The sequence below is a fragment of the Macaca mulatta genome, chromosome 10, assembly GCF_049350105.2.
Source record: "Macaca mulatta isolate MMU2019108-1 chromosome 10, T2T-MMU8v2.0, whole genome shotgun sequence".
Taxonomy (NCBI): domain Eukaryota; kingdom Metazoa; phylum Chordata; class Mammalia; order Primates; family Cercopithecidae; genus Macaca; species Macaca mulatta.
Window position 1 is genome coordinate 99,100,280 of NC_133415.1, and position 15,972 is coordinate 99,116,251.

At 53.6% G+C, this 15,972-nt stretch overlaps 1 protein-coding gene across 1 annotated transcript in view; it reads right to left on the minus strand.

Moving 5' to 3' along the window:
- Positions 1–13,178, minus strand: part of CDH22 (cadherin 22) — a 135,162-nt gene extending 121,984 nt beyond the window's left edge. Inside the window, exon 1 of the mRNA XM_015148909.3 lies at positions 12,943–13,178. The gene's annotated coding sequence lies outside the window, so the exon portion shown is untranslated. The remainder of the gene's footprint in view (positions 1–12,942) is intronic.
- Positions 13,179–15,972: the final 2,794 nt, after the last annotated feature.

Genomic DNA, 15,972 nt, shown 5'->3' on the forward strand with positions numbered 1-15,972 from the left:
GAGAGCCCTGGATGTCTTTCCCTGCTGCCCTCTGCAGAGGCCACCTCTCCCTGCAACGTCCTTTGGCCCAGCCTTCTCCAAATGAGGCACCCCAGTGGTCTCCAGAAAAAGTGTTTTTGCTTTGAGACTATCCTGTGCTCCCCCTGTTCAGAAAGAGGCCAACTTGATGGGAAGCTGGTTGGACTCTAGCTCTGCAAAATCTCCCTCCTGAAAGCCCATTTCCTACCCGGCCTGAGCTCCCTGCTGTCCACTCCTGTGTTCCCGAATCCCTCATCACATTTACTTTTAAAGAAACCCTTACATAGGGCTTACAAACGCTAGGCACTGTTCTAAGTACTTTACAAACTTTAGCTTGTTTCATTCTCACCACAAGCCTGTAACGCAACTACTGTGATTATCATCTCCACTTTACAGATGGGGAAACTGAGGTGGTTAAGTTACTTGTATAAGGACAGGCAGCTAGGAAGGGGGGCAGCTCAGGGAGCACAATCCAGGCAGTCCAGCTTCCAGAATCCAAGTGCAGCTTCCAGAATCTAAGCTCTGGGCTGCCATTCTCATTCCTCCTGATAGATGATGATCCAGCTTGAGTCTTGCCTGATAGTCAAAAGACTCATAAAATTCAACTTTCGTTGCCTCATCTATTTATTTGTAGAGGCAGGGTCTCACTCTGTCGCCCAGGCTGGAGTGCGGTGGCATGATCATAGCTCACCACAGCCTCAAACTCCTGGGCTCAAGCGATCCTCCTATCTCAGCCTCTGAAGTAGCTAGGACTACAGTCGTGTGCCACCACGCTTGGCTAATTTTTAAATTTTTGTAGAGATCGGGGTCTTGCTATGTTGCCCAGGCTTGTCTCAAACTCCTGGCCTCAAGTGATCCTCCTGCCTCAGCCTCTCAAAGTGCTCAAAGTGCTGGGATCACAGGTGTGAGCCAGCACGCCTGGCCTGTTGCCTCACCTTTTTATATCAGGAGCCTCCCAAGTGCTTGTCCTGAAACTTCTGTGCCCTCTTTTTGTATCTTCACAGTCAGGGAGTGGTAGACAGATACAAAGAGAGGAGGCACCTGAGGACGTTATCAATAAGTGGATGTCTGTAGATCAATGCTGGTTCTCACAGCCCAAAGTCCTGAGCTGGCTGTAAGGCAGGGAGGGGCATATTCATTAATTTGGTACCTACTATGAGGACACTATGTGCGCATTATCTCATTCATTCCAAGGGGGGTCTTACACTCCTCATTTTACAGATGAGTAAACAGAGGCTTGGAAAGTCGAACACCTGCCCAAAGCCATTCAGCTAAAATGTATCCAATAAGGATTGGTGCCCAGATCTGTCTGTCTCTGACTGCCATTAGCAAAAGACATGATTCCTGTCCTCAAGGGACCAGTTAGAGAAGCAAGACAGGTAACAATGGTTCGCAAAGGGCTGCAAGGGGGTGCTGAGATTGAATAGATGTAAGGGCACAGCCCAGGTGAGCAAAGGTTTGCAGGTGGGAATGGGCCCTGGAGCAATGGCCTAGCAGGTCTGTGTCTGAGCTCATCAGGTGATCATGTCAGATGACGAGATGGGGCTTTGAACGCCAAGCAGATGGTTTGGCGCTGACAGGCGAGGCCACAGGGAGCCATTGCTGTCTTAGGAGCCTCTTTCCCTCCCTCCTGAGGCAGCCTCCCTCTCACGCAGCACAGCAATTTCCCAAAGCATTTTCTCTAATTTGTGATTGTTTTTCTAACCAGAAGCAGCAAGAGTCTCCAGCTTCTCCCAGCCCATAAGCCGAGCCTAATGGAGCTACCAAAGTTGCAGGTCTCCACCCCCAGCCCAGCCCACTTGGGGACTTACAAGTCCCTCTGTCCCAAAAGCCCCCCACGGTACTAGGCAGGCTGCGGGGAGGGTCTTATGGTCCCAAATCCAGGGGCTTCTTTCCCAGCCTGAAGCTGGCTGAGTTGATGCAGAGACCTGGGAATGACTTTAAGCTGGGGCCACCCACTGCCGGCTGATGGTGCCTCACGGACCTCAAGGGCTGGTACCCTGGGACAGAGAGTGGCATGAGGGCTCTGGGAGGAAGCCAGGGGCTACTCGAGGGCTCTAGGAGGGGCAGGGGCTGAGTGAGGAGGCCAGGGCTCTGTGAGTAGGGATGAGGGCTCCTTGAGGGAATGCAGGCTCAGAGACGAGATGAGTCTTCAGTTCGGAGGACAGAAATTCTGTGAGAGAACAGGGGCTCTGGAAGGGGCAGGCATGCCAGAAGGTGACCAGGAGCTAAGTGACAGGAGGTGCTCAGGGACGGAATGGGGGCTCAGGGACGGGATGGGGGCTCAGGGACGGGATGGGTTTCCAGGAGGGCTGGGGGCTCTGTGGAGGGTTAGAGCTTTCACAGGGGGTGCAGGAGCTCTGTGGAGATTCTGGGGAATTGGGGGCTCTATCACGTGAGAGGACCAGGCCTCCACAAGGAGACAGGGACTCCAAGAAGAGACGGGCACTCTGTGGGAGGTGGGGATCTGGCCAGGGGCTCGGCTGCAGGTCTGGGTTTGTGAGCATAAAGGCTCGGAAAAGAGAGCATGGGCTCAGTGAGGGGATGGGGGCTAACCTGCAGGGGACAGAGGCTCCGGAAGGGGCTTGGGGCTTTCCAAGAGGATGAGGGCTTGGAGAGAAATGGTGGCTTATGAAGGGACAGGGGCAGTGAGAGAGTGGGAAGGCCCTTCCTCCAAGTTTGTTTTGGGGATTAAATGCAGCCATCTCCTCCCTGACCCACTACCCGGGTGCCCTGCCTCGGCTGACCCATCCTAGCCACAGGGTTGTCTCCTTGGCTTACACAGCCCTGTGCCCCTGATGGTCCCCTCACCTTGGTCCTCTGCTCCACCACTCCCCCACCCACCTCTCCTCAAGGCAAGATCCTGACGCTCCCTTTACTAACTCCTCCACAAATGCCCCACTCTGCACCCATTTCCTCAAAGTCACCTCTACAGATTTTGATATCCTCCTACAGCCCAAATGCATTATCAGGTCGGTACTTCAGACACCTGTAATGATCAATAAGGTAGTCCTCCCTCACAGCCAACCTCAATCTGTCTAGCTGCAAGTGCAACCCATTTCCTCTGTTCTGTCCTGGAAATAGAACAAAAAGGCTGATCTACAGGCCACTGTTCATTCCATTCTTCATCGCTTTGGATACATAAAGTCTCCTCTCAAACTTCTCTCTTCTGGGTAAAATCATTCTGGTCCTTTTGGTTGGCTTTTCTAATCATTATCTTTAGGATCAGGTATCTTCAAATGCTGTGTTAAGATCTTATCAGAGCCTGGCACATAGTAGGCTCACAAGAAATGTATCTTGGATGGATGGAGAAGTTGGTAGACTTTGAGGGTGAATGAGGGTGGAGAGATGAGTAGTAAGAAGATGGAAAGAAAGGTGGTGATATGACTGTAAATGATGGGTGGGTGGATAATGGGTGGAGGTGGGTGAGGGGTGAATTGCAGGCAGATGGATGTTTAAATGGAGGTGGGTGGGCTGGAGGATGATGGATTGGATAAATGGATGGATTGATGAATGGGTGGATGGATGGATGGATGGGTGGGTGGATGGATGAGTGGATGGATGGCTGGCTTAGATGGGATGCTGGCTGGATGAATAATCTCAACTGGCATCTCAATTTTCCCCTATATATCCCAAGTATAGGCTCCCCTAATTTGGTTAATGGACCCCAGTTCTCCCAGACACCAGGCCTGAAGCTTTGTCATATTTCATTCCTCCGTCTCCCTTATCTCCCACAAGCAAACAGCTCTGAGTCCTGTTGATCCTATTTCCTTGGGGCCTTTCTCCCTGGCCCCTGTTCTCTACAACTTCATTAAGCCCCCACCCCACTTATCTCCTGGACAATTTCAGCTGCCCCTGTCTGTTGCCTCCTTTCTCTTTCCCTCAAGTCCATCCTAAAACACTGCCAACAGGAAATTCTTTCTACAGCTTAATTCCAGCCAGCAACCTTCAATAACTTCCTATTGCCTACATTCCTCAGCCTGGAGCTCCACGCATCTGAATTCAGCTACAACTTCCCTTTCTGGTCCTCTCTGTCTTTCCTCCCCTCCATGTCCTCTGTGCCCTGGTCAACGGGGCAACCGGCTGGCACCCAAGCCTTTGCCAAGCTCCTCCTCTTTGCTCACGCTCTTCCCACCTGCTGGAAAGCACCCCCAACCTCCACCCATACCCTCCACTTGCGGCAGCATCATCCTAGCTTCAATACACAGCTCAAATGCTGCCTCCCCACGAAGCCTCCCCTGGTGCCCGCGACCAGATAGAGCCAAGTGTGCCACTTCCTCAAGAGCATTTATGGAGCACCTACTATGTGCCCAGCTGGCAAATAGGGTCCCGATGGTGGGAGGGCTAGGACACAGGAGAGACACAACCTTTGCCTTCCAAGGTACACAGCCTGCTCATGTAGTCATGTGTGTGTGAGCATGCAGGTGCGTACAAACATATACAGAATTCAAGGAGAAAAATAAGGGCATGGCTAGGTGCAGTGGCTCACGCCTATGTGAGACTCTGTCTCAATAAATAAATAAATAAACAATAAAAAAATAAGGGCAAAATAGCACAGTATTAGTAGCTAAGGCTTATGGAACACTGAATATGGGCCTAAGTGCACTGTTCTAAGTGCTTTACTTCTAATAATTCATTTCACCTTCTCAATAATCCTATGAGGTAGGTACAGATGAGGAAACTGAGGCAGAAAGTCACTCAGCTAGTAAGTGGCAGGGCGAAGATGGGAACCCTGGAAGTCTGGCTCCCAGGCAGTTCTCTCAACAGCGCACAGTAGTGTGTCATGAATAGTGCTGTTGGAGTGCGGAGGGCAGAGAAAAGCCATGATAAGGCTCATTCTGACCTCCCAGCTCCCCTCCCACCCTGCCAACCCATCTCCCTTCTTTTCAAGCCATTTGAATAAATGGACACTGAAATAGACTCAGCTAGGGGCAAAGGATTCAGTCTGCTCTGAGACACCATAGGGCCCTGGGCAAGTTCCAGCCTCTCCCTGGGCCTCAGTTTCCCTTCTGTATCATGGGCTTGGATTGGTTAGTCCCTAAAGGCCCTTTCAACTCAAAAATGCATAACCCTAAACACAGTCACTTGGATCCTAGAAGACGCAAGCCTTGGCAGCCTCCTGGCCTAGGGGCTGGGCTGCCTCTCCTGGGAACTCTCTGTTGTCCCTGAATATACAATTTTAGCCTCTGGTCCCTGTGGGCCCCGCTGTGAGGCCACAGTCCTGTGTCTAGTTACCTGAGTCTGTCTGGCTTGTCACCTACCCATCATCTTGTCTACCCGCTGACCTGGATCCACCTGCTTCTGCTACCCATCCATCAGTCTGCCTGTGCCCATCCACCTTGCGTCCCCCGCCTGCCTGGTGCCTGTCACTCTGCCCATCACACACACACGCGCGCGCGCACACATACACACGCACACACTCCACCTCCCCAGCTCCCCTCCCCTACTCTGCAAGCACTACGGTGACAACAAAGAAGACGGGGCGGGGCCTTCTGCTTTTTTCACTCACAGAGGGGTCTGTGGTGTTAACATCTGGACCTACTTTCCAGAAGCCAAAACAGTTCTCTGCCATCCAGCATCCTTCCCTTCCCCAGGGACCCCCCAGCCCCCTCTTAGCTGGCCCCAAGGGCTTCTACTTGAGGAATCTGGTCAGGGCCACGCGCCTCCTGCCAAAAATGTCCAAGTGGTCCCTGAAGAAATCATCGGACAAGAGCGTGTAGATGTGTGTACAAGGATGTTCATGGCAGAATTGTTTGTAATAGCGAAGGATTGGAAACAACCCAAATGTCCAACAGTAGGGGCTGGTTAAATGAATTATGGGCCAGCCACACAATGGAGAACCATGCAGCTCTTAAAAAATGATGATGTAGATGTATATTTATCGAAATGGCAAGACATTCACAATATATTATAGGGTGAAAAAAAGCAGGTTATGGAGGCATATGTATAAAGCAAGATGCCATTTTTATTTTTTAAAAATCTATATATGTCAAGAAGGATATGCACTGAAATGGTAGCCAAGTGGTGGTAAAATTATGGCTAATTAAAAATGCTTTCATATATAAAAAGATACATACATATATACATATATATATAAATGTACACATGCACACACATAGAGAATCACTCTGTATTAAATACTTTCTGTGAGCCCAGTGCAGTGCTAAGCACTTTGTCTGTATTACTTCATTGCTCCAGAGTCCTTGGAGGTAGGTTTTATTAAAACCATTTTCTAGATGAGGAAACTGAGGTTCACTCAGCTATTAAGTGGCAGAGTCGGAACTTCAACTCTGCTCTGTCTGCTTCCAGAGCCCATGCACCTAATCACTAGGTTGTCATGTTTCTCATTTTGTTTATCTGTAACTTGCCTATTAAATATATATATATGGCCGGGTGTGGTGGGTCATGCCTGTAATCACAGCACTTTGGGAGGCCAAGGCGGGTGGACCACCAGAGGTCAGGAGTTCGAGACCAGCCTGCTCAACATGGTAAAACCCTGTCTCTGCTAAAAATACAAAAATTGGTCAGGCGTTGTGGCAGCTGCCTGTAATCCCAGCTACTCGGGAGGCTGAGGGAGGAGAGTTGCTCGAACCCAGGACGCAGAAGTTGCAGTGAGCCAAGATTGTGCCATTGCTCTCCAGCTTGGGCAACAAGAGTAAAACTCCGTCTCAAAAAAAAAATATATATATATATATAGAAAAATATCTGTGGATCCAGGAGCTCCCCACCAGCCAGTGCATCCTTTTCTCCTCTCTAAGTGCCTGTGTATTAGCATGGTCCAGCTCTCTGGGGAGGGGCCAGGCAACCCTGGTTAGAGTTGGGCCTAACTCTAACTCAGACTTCAAGGCTACATGGCCTCAGGCCCCCTCTCCTCACACCCAAATTTAATTCAGTGAATGGAGTGAGTGCAGCTTTGCACCATATGCCATGCTAGACCCTAGGGAGGAAAAAATGAGAAAGCCCAGCGCCTGCCTTCAAGATCTTCTCATCCAGGGCTTGGTTTCTCAGCCTCCACACTATCAACAGTTTGAGCTACATGAGTCTTTGCAGTGGGGTGGGGCGACTGTCTTGTGCGTTGTAGGCGGTTTAGCAGCATCCCTGGCCTCTACCCATCAGATGACAGCAGCAGCCTTCTACGCAGTAGTGACAGCCAAAAATGTCTCGAGACATTGCCAAGAGTCCTCTGGGGGGCAAAATTGCCCCCAGTTGAAAAACACTGATCTAATGTGCTGCAGATGACACAAGGCAGGCAGTGAGAAAAGAAAACTAAACTAATTGCTACAGAGGTTCAAAACATAGACAGGAGTCACGTGTGCCTGGCTGGGTCCAAGAAGGCTTCCGGGGATGAACCTGTCCCCAAACCTTGAGAGCGCCTCAAGCTTCTTTCCATTCTACAGACTCATCCTGGATGGTGAACTCCTCCTTCCTCATGGCCTCAAAACTCTGTTTCCAGCCCAGAACTCTCCGAGTGGGCCTAGATGTTTTTGCATGACTATTCATCAGGCATCCCCACTCATGTATCCCACTAGGATCTCACCTCGACCTGTCCACAGCTGGTCCCCACCTCTTCTTGAAAGCCCTTCTCCTCTTCATGTAGCATCTTCACGACCCACACAGCCTCCTGACTCTCCCCCATGCCCATGCAGTTACTCAGCTCTATCCATTCCACTCCCACAACCCTCACGAGTGAGTGCCCCTCCATGACTCAGAATCAGACACCAGCAGCCCAGGACCTGGTCTTCCCCACCCAGCAGCAGGATGAGGCTTCTAATGGTGAATCTCCATGCGCCGCTCCCATGCTGAAAACCTGTGTGTGGCTCCCCACTGCTCTCGGGATGAAGGCCAAGCTCCTTGTGTGGCTTTCAAGACCCACAGGACCTGGCTGCTGCCCACCTCGCTGGCCTGGTTTCCCGTGACTCCCACTTCCTGAACCCCACTTCAGCCAACTGAACTCGCAGTTCCTCTGCTATTCTCCCTCCTCTTAGGGCCTTGGTACCCCTTGGCTTGGAGGCTGCCTTCCCTGCTCTTGTTCCTCCCTACCCCCCTTTATCCCATAGATAACCGCGAGACAGCCTGCAGGTGTGCCTCAACATCATTTCCTCCTAGAAGCCTCTGCTGCCCCGCCCATTGGCTGTCACAGTTATGAGAATTGTTCGTCTTCCTCCCTGGTCCACCAGACTCCTGTCGGCTGGGATTCAGGCTGCTTGCTCACCATTGTGTCTCTACCATGCAGCACAATGCTTAACACATAGTAAATGCTTTAGGTATATATGTAAATGTATATATTTTAAACTGGATAATGAATGGATGGTCAGACAGGCAGATGGGTGATGCAACGAAAAGGGGCTATTTGGGTTGGGTCCTTAATGCTTTGGAATATCTTCAGGGAAGGGCGTTCAGGTGGAAGGGCAGGTGGGGCTGGATGCAGGAGTGTCAGATTGGAAGCACAGTGGGAGATAAAGGAGGATGCAGACGGATTACAAGGACCTTGAATGTCATGGTGCCGAGTCTGGACTTAATTCAGTAGGCAATGGGGAGCCATGGAAGGGTTTTAATCAAGCCGGTGACACGATCCCACCTGCGTTAGAGAAAATACGCTCTGGTTGCCACAGGGGTTGCAGCGGGAGGGTATCAGAGGCTGGGAGGCCAGGGAGGAGGCTGCCACAACAGGTTAGGCATGAGCCAGTGAGGTCTGAGCTGGAGCAGGGATCGCGAGATGGATGAGAGGGGAGAAAAGGTAGAGATTAGGATGAAATGAATCTGTGGGACTCTAGAACATGTTCCTACACTGCCGGCTGCATGCAGGGACTCCACCTTCCTCAAGGCAAAGGAAGAAGGATCCTGAAGTCAGAGACAGATCCTGGTGGTCCTAACTCACTTCCCCTCCTGCAGGGGTGCAGGCAGCCAAAATCATGTGCAAAACCAAACAGGGAGGAACCACTGCCCTTACCCCATGGGAACCAAGGAATACAAATGGAGAGATACGAATAATAACGATACTGCTTTACGTATGGGGTGTCCTATGTGCCAGGCATCATGCTCAGGACCATACATGCTCATGCACATTTAATCTTCACAACAACCCAATGAGACAGGTATTATATTTTCCTCCATTTCACAGAGCAAGAGACTGAGGCTCAGAGAGGCAAAGTAACTTGCCAGCAAGTCACAAACTCAGGCTGGTTGGACTCCAATGCCTACGCGCTTAATCATCTATTTATATTATGCACAGGAAAGAGCTGGTAACAAGTGGATGGCTGAAGGCTTGTGGGTCTGACGACAAAGCAAGAAGTTCCCAGCCTAATCCCAATGTGACAGCAGGAAGGAGCCTGCTGATGGGGCGTGGAGGGAAACGTGGGGGGAGAAGGGAATTCCTCCAGGTTTCTGCACCTCATGTGTTTGAAATCAGATCCACATATTCAGAAAGGTGTGTGCCCATTGTAAGAGAACTGAGCTAAGGAGTGAGCAGTGAACATATCCTTAACCCCCAGATGGGCCACCTTTGGAGTAATTAAAGAAAGGGATCCTTCTCTGGGGGTAAGCCGCCCCATAGGCCATGGCTGGTAAGTATACGAAGCCTTTTTGCAAATTAGAGAAAGATGCTCCCCTCCTCCAGGCAGGCACCTGACTTGGACAGTGGAGCTTAAAATAGATTTCAGTCCCCACTCTCCTCCTGCATTAAATGTCCTTGGACAGTCAACAACCTGCCCAACTGCATATAACAGCCATGCCCCCAGCCTTCCTGTCCTGCACCTCTGTTTCCAAGTAGCCACTCTGTATCATCAACAATGAGAAAATGTCCCTCCTGCCAGATACACAGAGCTCAAATCACTCCACAGACAACTTTCTTGTTAGGCCTTGTCTCCTCCATGAGGGGAAAGACAGTCCTACCATGCCCACCTGCCCTGATGAAAAGTTGAGGTCAGAGCCTGTCCTGGTGGTGAAATATCTAGGCTCTCTCTACAGGGGCCAGAATCAAAACACAAGGTTCTAGGAAGGAGAGGCCCTGACTCGAGAGCTCCATCTTAAAGGTGCTCTGAGGAACCCAGGGTGGAGGGTGTGCCCACTCTTGCTGGGGGCATGAGGCTTTTCTCTCTGAGCCTGGCCTGAGGCCTGGGTTTCCTTTCAGCCTGATTCCCCACCTGGTCCCCAGCCCCAGCACCCTTCCTGGCTCAGCTATGGGGAGGAATGAGGAAGTCCTCGGCCGTGAGGCCTCAGCCCACCCACCACCATAGGGTCTTCTATTCCCCCACTCTCTCCCAGGCCGTGCAGTGCCAGCTGCTGCCTGTGTTATATAAACAGAAATCATTCACTCTCTCTCCCTCTACCTGAGGCTGCATTTCAGACTGGAGTTTCCTGATGGAAGAAAAAGGGGAGGGGGAAGAACTGAGAGAGAGGAGAGGAAGTTTAATTGGCTGACTCTTATCGCCCATGTGGTAAATAAACTGGCTGCTCCGAACTTTGCCAACTCGGGAAGAGACGGGCCCTCCTGGGCTCCCTGCCCCAGCTATGGCCCGGCCCCTGTCAGAGGGCTTCAGAAAGCAGCGCTCCTGCAAAGCCCTCAGAAAGACCAATGCCTGGGGAAGCAGCAGGGGCATCGGGGGTTCCAGCCTCCAGGTATGATTATTCCAGAGCACGACCAGAAACATCCTGAGATCACAGCCACCCTTTTGACAGAAAGGCTGTGACTCACCCGGAGGTCACAACACACTTTTAGGGGCCAAACTTTGTCCTCTGCTTCTGCTACTTGGCTTCTCTGCTAAAGGCATTCAACAGCTTTCTTCCCGCACTGGACTGGGAGCACTGGGGTCTAACTTGAACACTTCATGCTGGATTTAAGCAAGCGTCTTCTTGTCCTGCCTGCAGCATGAAGCCAAGAAATGGCTCTGTTTTGCCCCAGGCCTACCCAACACATAAGGAGCGTTGGTGAGGCCTGGAAGTCAAGATGCCTGGGTTCCTATTCTGGCTCTGGGTATAGCTTACCATGTGACCTCGGGCCGCTGTTGCCAATCCTTGAAAATAGAAAAGAGGGCAGCCCAGGTGGTCTCCAATATGCTGATCACAGTTAGGAATAGGGAAAGGGGTTCTCATCTCCAGGGGCCCCCTGATGGGGACGCACAAGAGGTACAGGTGTCCCTTAGCTGAGAGAGACCTGGCTGGCTTTATAAAGTACCTGCCCCCGAGGCACTGGCAGTGGTGGTCCCAGAAGGGCACATGGACATCTCCAGGAAGCAGTGTTTAAATGTTGGCAATGCCCTTCCCTTCCAGGAGGAATGGAAGAGGAGAGTTCCAGACACTGGGACAAGGAGGGAAATAAGGGTGAAGTAGAGAAATGACTGGGGCAGGGAACAGGTGAGTGCTACAGAAAAACTGAGGCAGACAGGACAGAAGATGGGTCCTGGAGGACGGGGAAATGGTCATCTATGGGCAAAGACCAAAGAATGTCACTATGGGTGTAGAGGCCAAATTTCAACAAGGGCTGTAGACTAGAGGCAACTGAGGGTGACGGAGTGGGCACTGAAGGACACATACACGGGATACTAATGAAGGACAAAGAGTCATGGTCGTTAGGGTGGAGCCTTTGGGCCCCAGGGCAGTGGTGATGCTGATATAGGGTAGTGGCGCTGACCAGTGGGAGAAGAGGATGAGATCCTGAACCTGACTGGAGGGGCCACAGAGAGCTGGCAACAGCCAAAGCCCTCGAATGAGCCGCTGTCTGTGCTGGGGGCACCTTGGCCAGCTCCAGAAAGCTGGGGAGTGCTGGAATCAGCCCCAGGGAAAAAAAAGCTGGCATTCGCAACCCTGGCGACGCCCGAAGGGGTGGGAGAGAAGAGGTTCCCAGGAGCGAGCGCCTTGGAAGCCCTGAGCGGCCTCAAACAGCAGTTTCTCTGCCCGCCACAAGGGGGTGCCCTGCACCTCGAGGAGACCTCGGGGGACCCTGGATCAGCTCTGCCCGCTGCAGCCACGCCTGGGACAGGGCCCGACAGTGCCAGAGAAGAGGCAGCCGGGAGGCGCGAGCGAGACGGGTCCACATTGTGCCCACCCAGGGCTGCCCAGCACCCTGAGCGCCCACGCAGTCCACTCTTCCCAGTAAACGCCGCGGCCCCCGAGGGTTAGCCCTAAGTGGCGCTCTCTTTGGACGTTAGGCGGTCGGGGGCCCCGTCCTTCTTCCGAATCGGGGACGGTGTCTCCGAAGTCGAGTCCTAAGGAAGAGGGCAGCGCTGGTCCTCGCTCACCGCCAGCCCGCCCGACGGCCAGAGGGCAACAGGGTCGCGCGGGTGGGGCCGGCAGGGGTCCCTGTGGGCCGGTTCCCCGGCTCAGAGGGGGCCAGAGCCATGCGTGTCGCCGCGGCTGGAGTCAGCCTCCGGGTGCCCCCGGACGCGGCACGACCTCGCACACACACACCGCGCGCACACGCTCGCGCCGTGCGGTATTTCCCGGCCCCGGACCCCGCCTCTGGGAGGGGCCGGGGAGCCGAGCCCCGCTAGCAGGGTTGGGGGACCGGGAACGCCTGGGTCCCAGCCTTCGCGTCAGGGCTGTGCGCCACCTTCCCAGCTCCTTTTGGAGCGCCGGCTCGGCCCCTGGCGTTGCCACCCCTCGGCCCGCGGGGGTCCCGGAGGCTCCCTGGCGCGCGACGGACGAGGTTGTGGGGACGGGTGGGGGCTGCGGGCTTTGGGCCGAGAGGCGGCTCGGCTCCGCGCCGGGGAAAGTTTGGACGTGGGAAACTCCCTCCCCGCCCGCCCCGCCGAGAGGAGGGGGCGCGCAGGGCCGGGCGCAGGCACCCCGGCTCCTCCTGCGGCTGGAGGCTCGCCCCCCGCGCCGCCTGCCCGGCCGCTCCCGCCGACCAGGGGGCTCCCTCCCCGCCGGGCAGCCTCCCCTCGGCGGCGATCCGGCCGCCCCTCCCGCGGCACTCCGCGCTCTTACCTCGGGGAGCGGCCCGGGGCTCCCCCCAGTCCTGCCGCCTCGGGACGCTGCGTGGGGCGGAAGCCCCGGCGCGGGCGACGGGCGAGTCCGGAGCCCCGCGGCCGCCCGGAGGAGCCGGAGGGAGAGCGGGAGCGAGAGGGGGAGCCGCGGCGGCGTGTGCGCGCGTGTGTGTGAGCGAGAGAGCGAGAGAGCGAGGGAGTGAGCGAGCGAGCGGGAGCGAGGGAGTGTGCGTGTCTGACTAGGGGGGAAGTGTGCAAGGGACGGATCCCTTCCTTCCTCCCGCAGCCTCTGGTGGAGACTCGGAGAATGCAGCGCCCGCCGGGCAGGAGCGCCGCACAGTGCCGAGCAGCAGGCGGCCGCCGGGCCCGGACCCCCGCAGCCGGGGAGCCCCGGCCCCCGCCCCAAGGATCGCGCCCCTCCTACGCCACGAGGGGACGGCCTTTCCCTCTCTCGGGCGGCCCAGTCCCAGGAAACCCCACAGGGGACAGTGCCCCTCCCTCCTCCAACCCTAGATCCGCGCGGAGGGAGCGCCCCCAGGAGGGGGACCATCTACCTCCCCGCCTGGCAGCTCCCCCGGTGGCCGCAGCTTGAGACCGGAGCCTATTCCCCCACCTGATTTTACTGCAACTACGGCTTCCCATTTCCGCCCCCGACTACCACGGCAGGCCGCCTTCAGAGGAGCGGGGCCTCAGGCGAGGGTAGGAGCAGTGTTCTCCAGTGGCCACCCCTGGCTTGCTGCCCAGAAAGGCCCCTTGCACAGACCAGATCGGCCAGTTCAGAAACAGTCACTGTGCATTGAGGTGGACAGAGACCAGGTGCCTAGGGCTGAGTCCCCAGGCAGGTGGGAGGTCGGGTGTACCCGGGAGAGAACCTTGTGGGCTTTTCCTCTGGAGGGTTCTGCTGGACATCCCTGTAACCAACAAAGTAAGCAGGCAAAACAAGACGCCTCCATCCTTAACTTGGTGCCACCTTGACCTGGAGAAGTCTCCCAATAAAATCTTCCCACTGCCCAGAAATTCCTTGCTAGTCGGGTTTTCCGTTCTTTAAAAAACCGGCTGGTCCGCTCCCTGATGTTTTTTCCACCTGGTCCTGTTTCTTTCTATTGCTGCCTGGCTCTCCTTACTGCCTCATCTCTCTGGGATGAGGCCTAATGGAGGAGACCCTCCCACCCCCACTCCTGAGTTTTCAATATGAGGTTGTTGATGGTAGGATAGGACCAGTGACTCCCATCGACCCACACTTTATCTTGGGTTGTGGGTCCCCTTAGGAGTTACCCGCCCCCCTACTCCCCATGGCTTCCAGATAGGTGGGTGAAGGATAACAGGAGACTGGACAGCTGCAGACCTCTGTCCTGCCAAGGTGCCAATGACCAGCCATTTAATCACCCACAATCAGCTGCTGAAGTTCATGGCAAAGAAGGGGCAGGGCCCTCCAGGAACCCCGGCTCTACCTCATCCCTATCCTTCTCTCCTCCTCGCCTCCTTTCCCAATTTCCATCTCCATCTCCACACCCTAGTCCTTCTCCCTGATTATTGGAATCACCTCTCCTGCTGGCTGCCCCTCCGGCCCCTCCTACTAAACTCCATCATTCATTTATTTATTTTGAGATATATTCTCCACTGTGCCAGGCTGTTCCCTCCCCTAAGTCCTTCTCTTGGTTTATTTCCCTTCATTGATCTCTTCCAGCCTTGCCTTTCTATTGTCTTCCTTTTCCCCATCCCTCTCCTCTCTATTCTTAGCCTCCACTCTTTCATGCTTTCGGAGACCAGAGGCCAGCCTTCCAGATGCATCTCTTCACTTTTCTTTCTCTCCTCCTGCTCTGACTCACTTTTGCTGTTTGCTCCAGTTCCCACTCCCTCTTCGCCTCTTCCTCAGGGCCCTGGTGTGTGCTGTTCATCTCCAGAGTCAGACCTACTTAGTTGTCCACAGGTTGTTTTGGCCTGGGACACTGTTGCTCTCACATCTACATGCACACAGTAGGTGCTCAATAAATGTTATTGAATGAACTGCTGTCACATCTCTCTCTTTTGCTCTGGTCTCTCTCTTCTCTCTTTTTTATGAGATGAGTCTCACTATGTTGTCCAGGCTCGATTCCTGGACTCAGGTGATCATTCTGCCTCAGCCTCTCAAGTAACTGGGACACCAGGCATGTGCTGCTGCATCCAGCTCCCCATGACTCTTTATTAGGCCCTCAGGTTTTCCTATCCCAATGTTTCCTAATTTCAGGCTCATTCTACCATTATTTCCAATTCTTCCTTCAACAGACTTTCTCTGAGCATCCACTCTGTTGTGAGCACTTCGGCTAAGCTCTGAGAACACACTGAATGTTTACTGAGCACTTGCTGTGTGCCATAGTTTTGCTTTTAAGTCCTCACAATAATCAGGTACTAGTATTAGCCCATTTTACAAATGAGGAAACTGAGACACAGCGTTGAAATAGCAAGATCATTCAGATGGCAAGTAGGGAGATCAGGTTGATGCATTGGGCCTGGCTCAGATCTCTTACTCTGGTCTGGGAGAAGGTAAGCTGGGACTTCTGCTGCAGTGTGGAAGGTGCAGCAAGAGGCAGTGTGGTGTGGCAGAGGAAGAACTGGGCAAACCGGGGCTCTGAGAGCAGCTCTGCCACATGCAGACTGTGTGACCCATGGGCAAGCCACTTCCCCCAGCGTTGATGTGAAGAGAAAATGAGATGATAGTAACAATAGTTAGCATTTAGTGAACCTGTGCCATGTATCAAGCCTGCTCCTAAACTTTTTACACAGATTAGTTCCTTTTGCTCTCAACAAATTTATAAATTTAAAATGGGGAAACTGAGCACAGAGCAACTATGAAATGTGCCCAAGGTCACACAATTAGTTTGTGGCAGAGCTGGGATTCAAACCAAGGCAGGCTGGGACCAAAGCCTGCACACTGAACTAGTGTGGCAGTACTGCCTCTGGGCAAATAAAATGCCGAGTGCTTTGTAGTTAGAGCTTGAACCTGTGCTTTTTTATATCGTGTGGTGAGTCTACAAACAAGGGAGACACCACT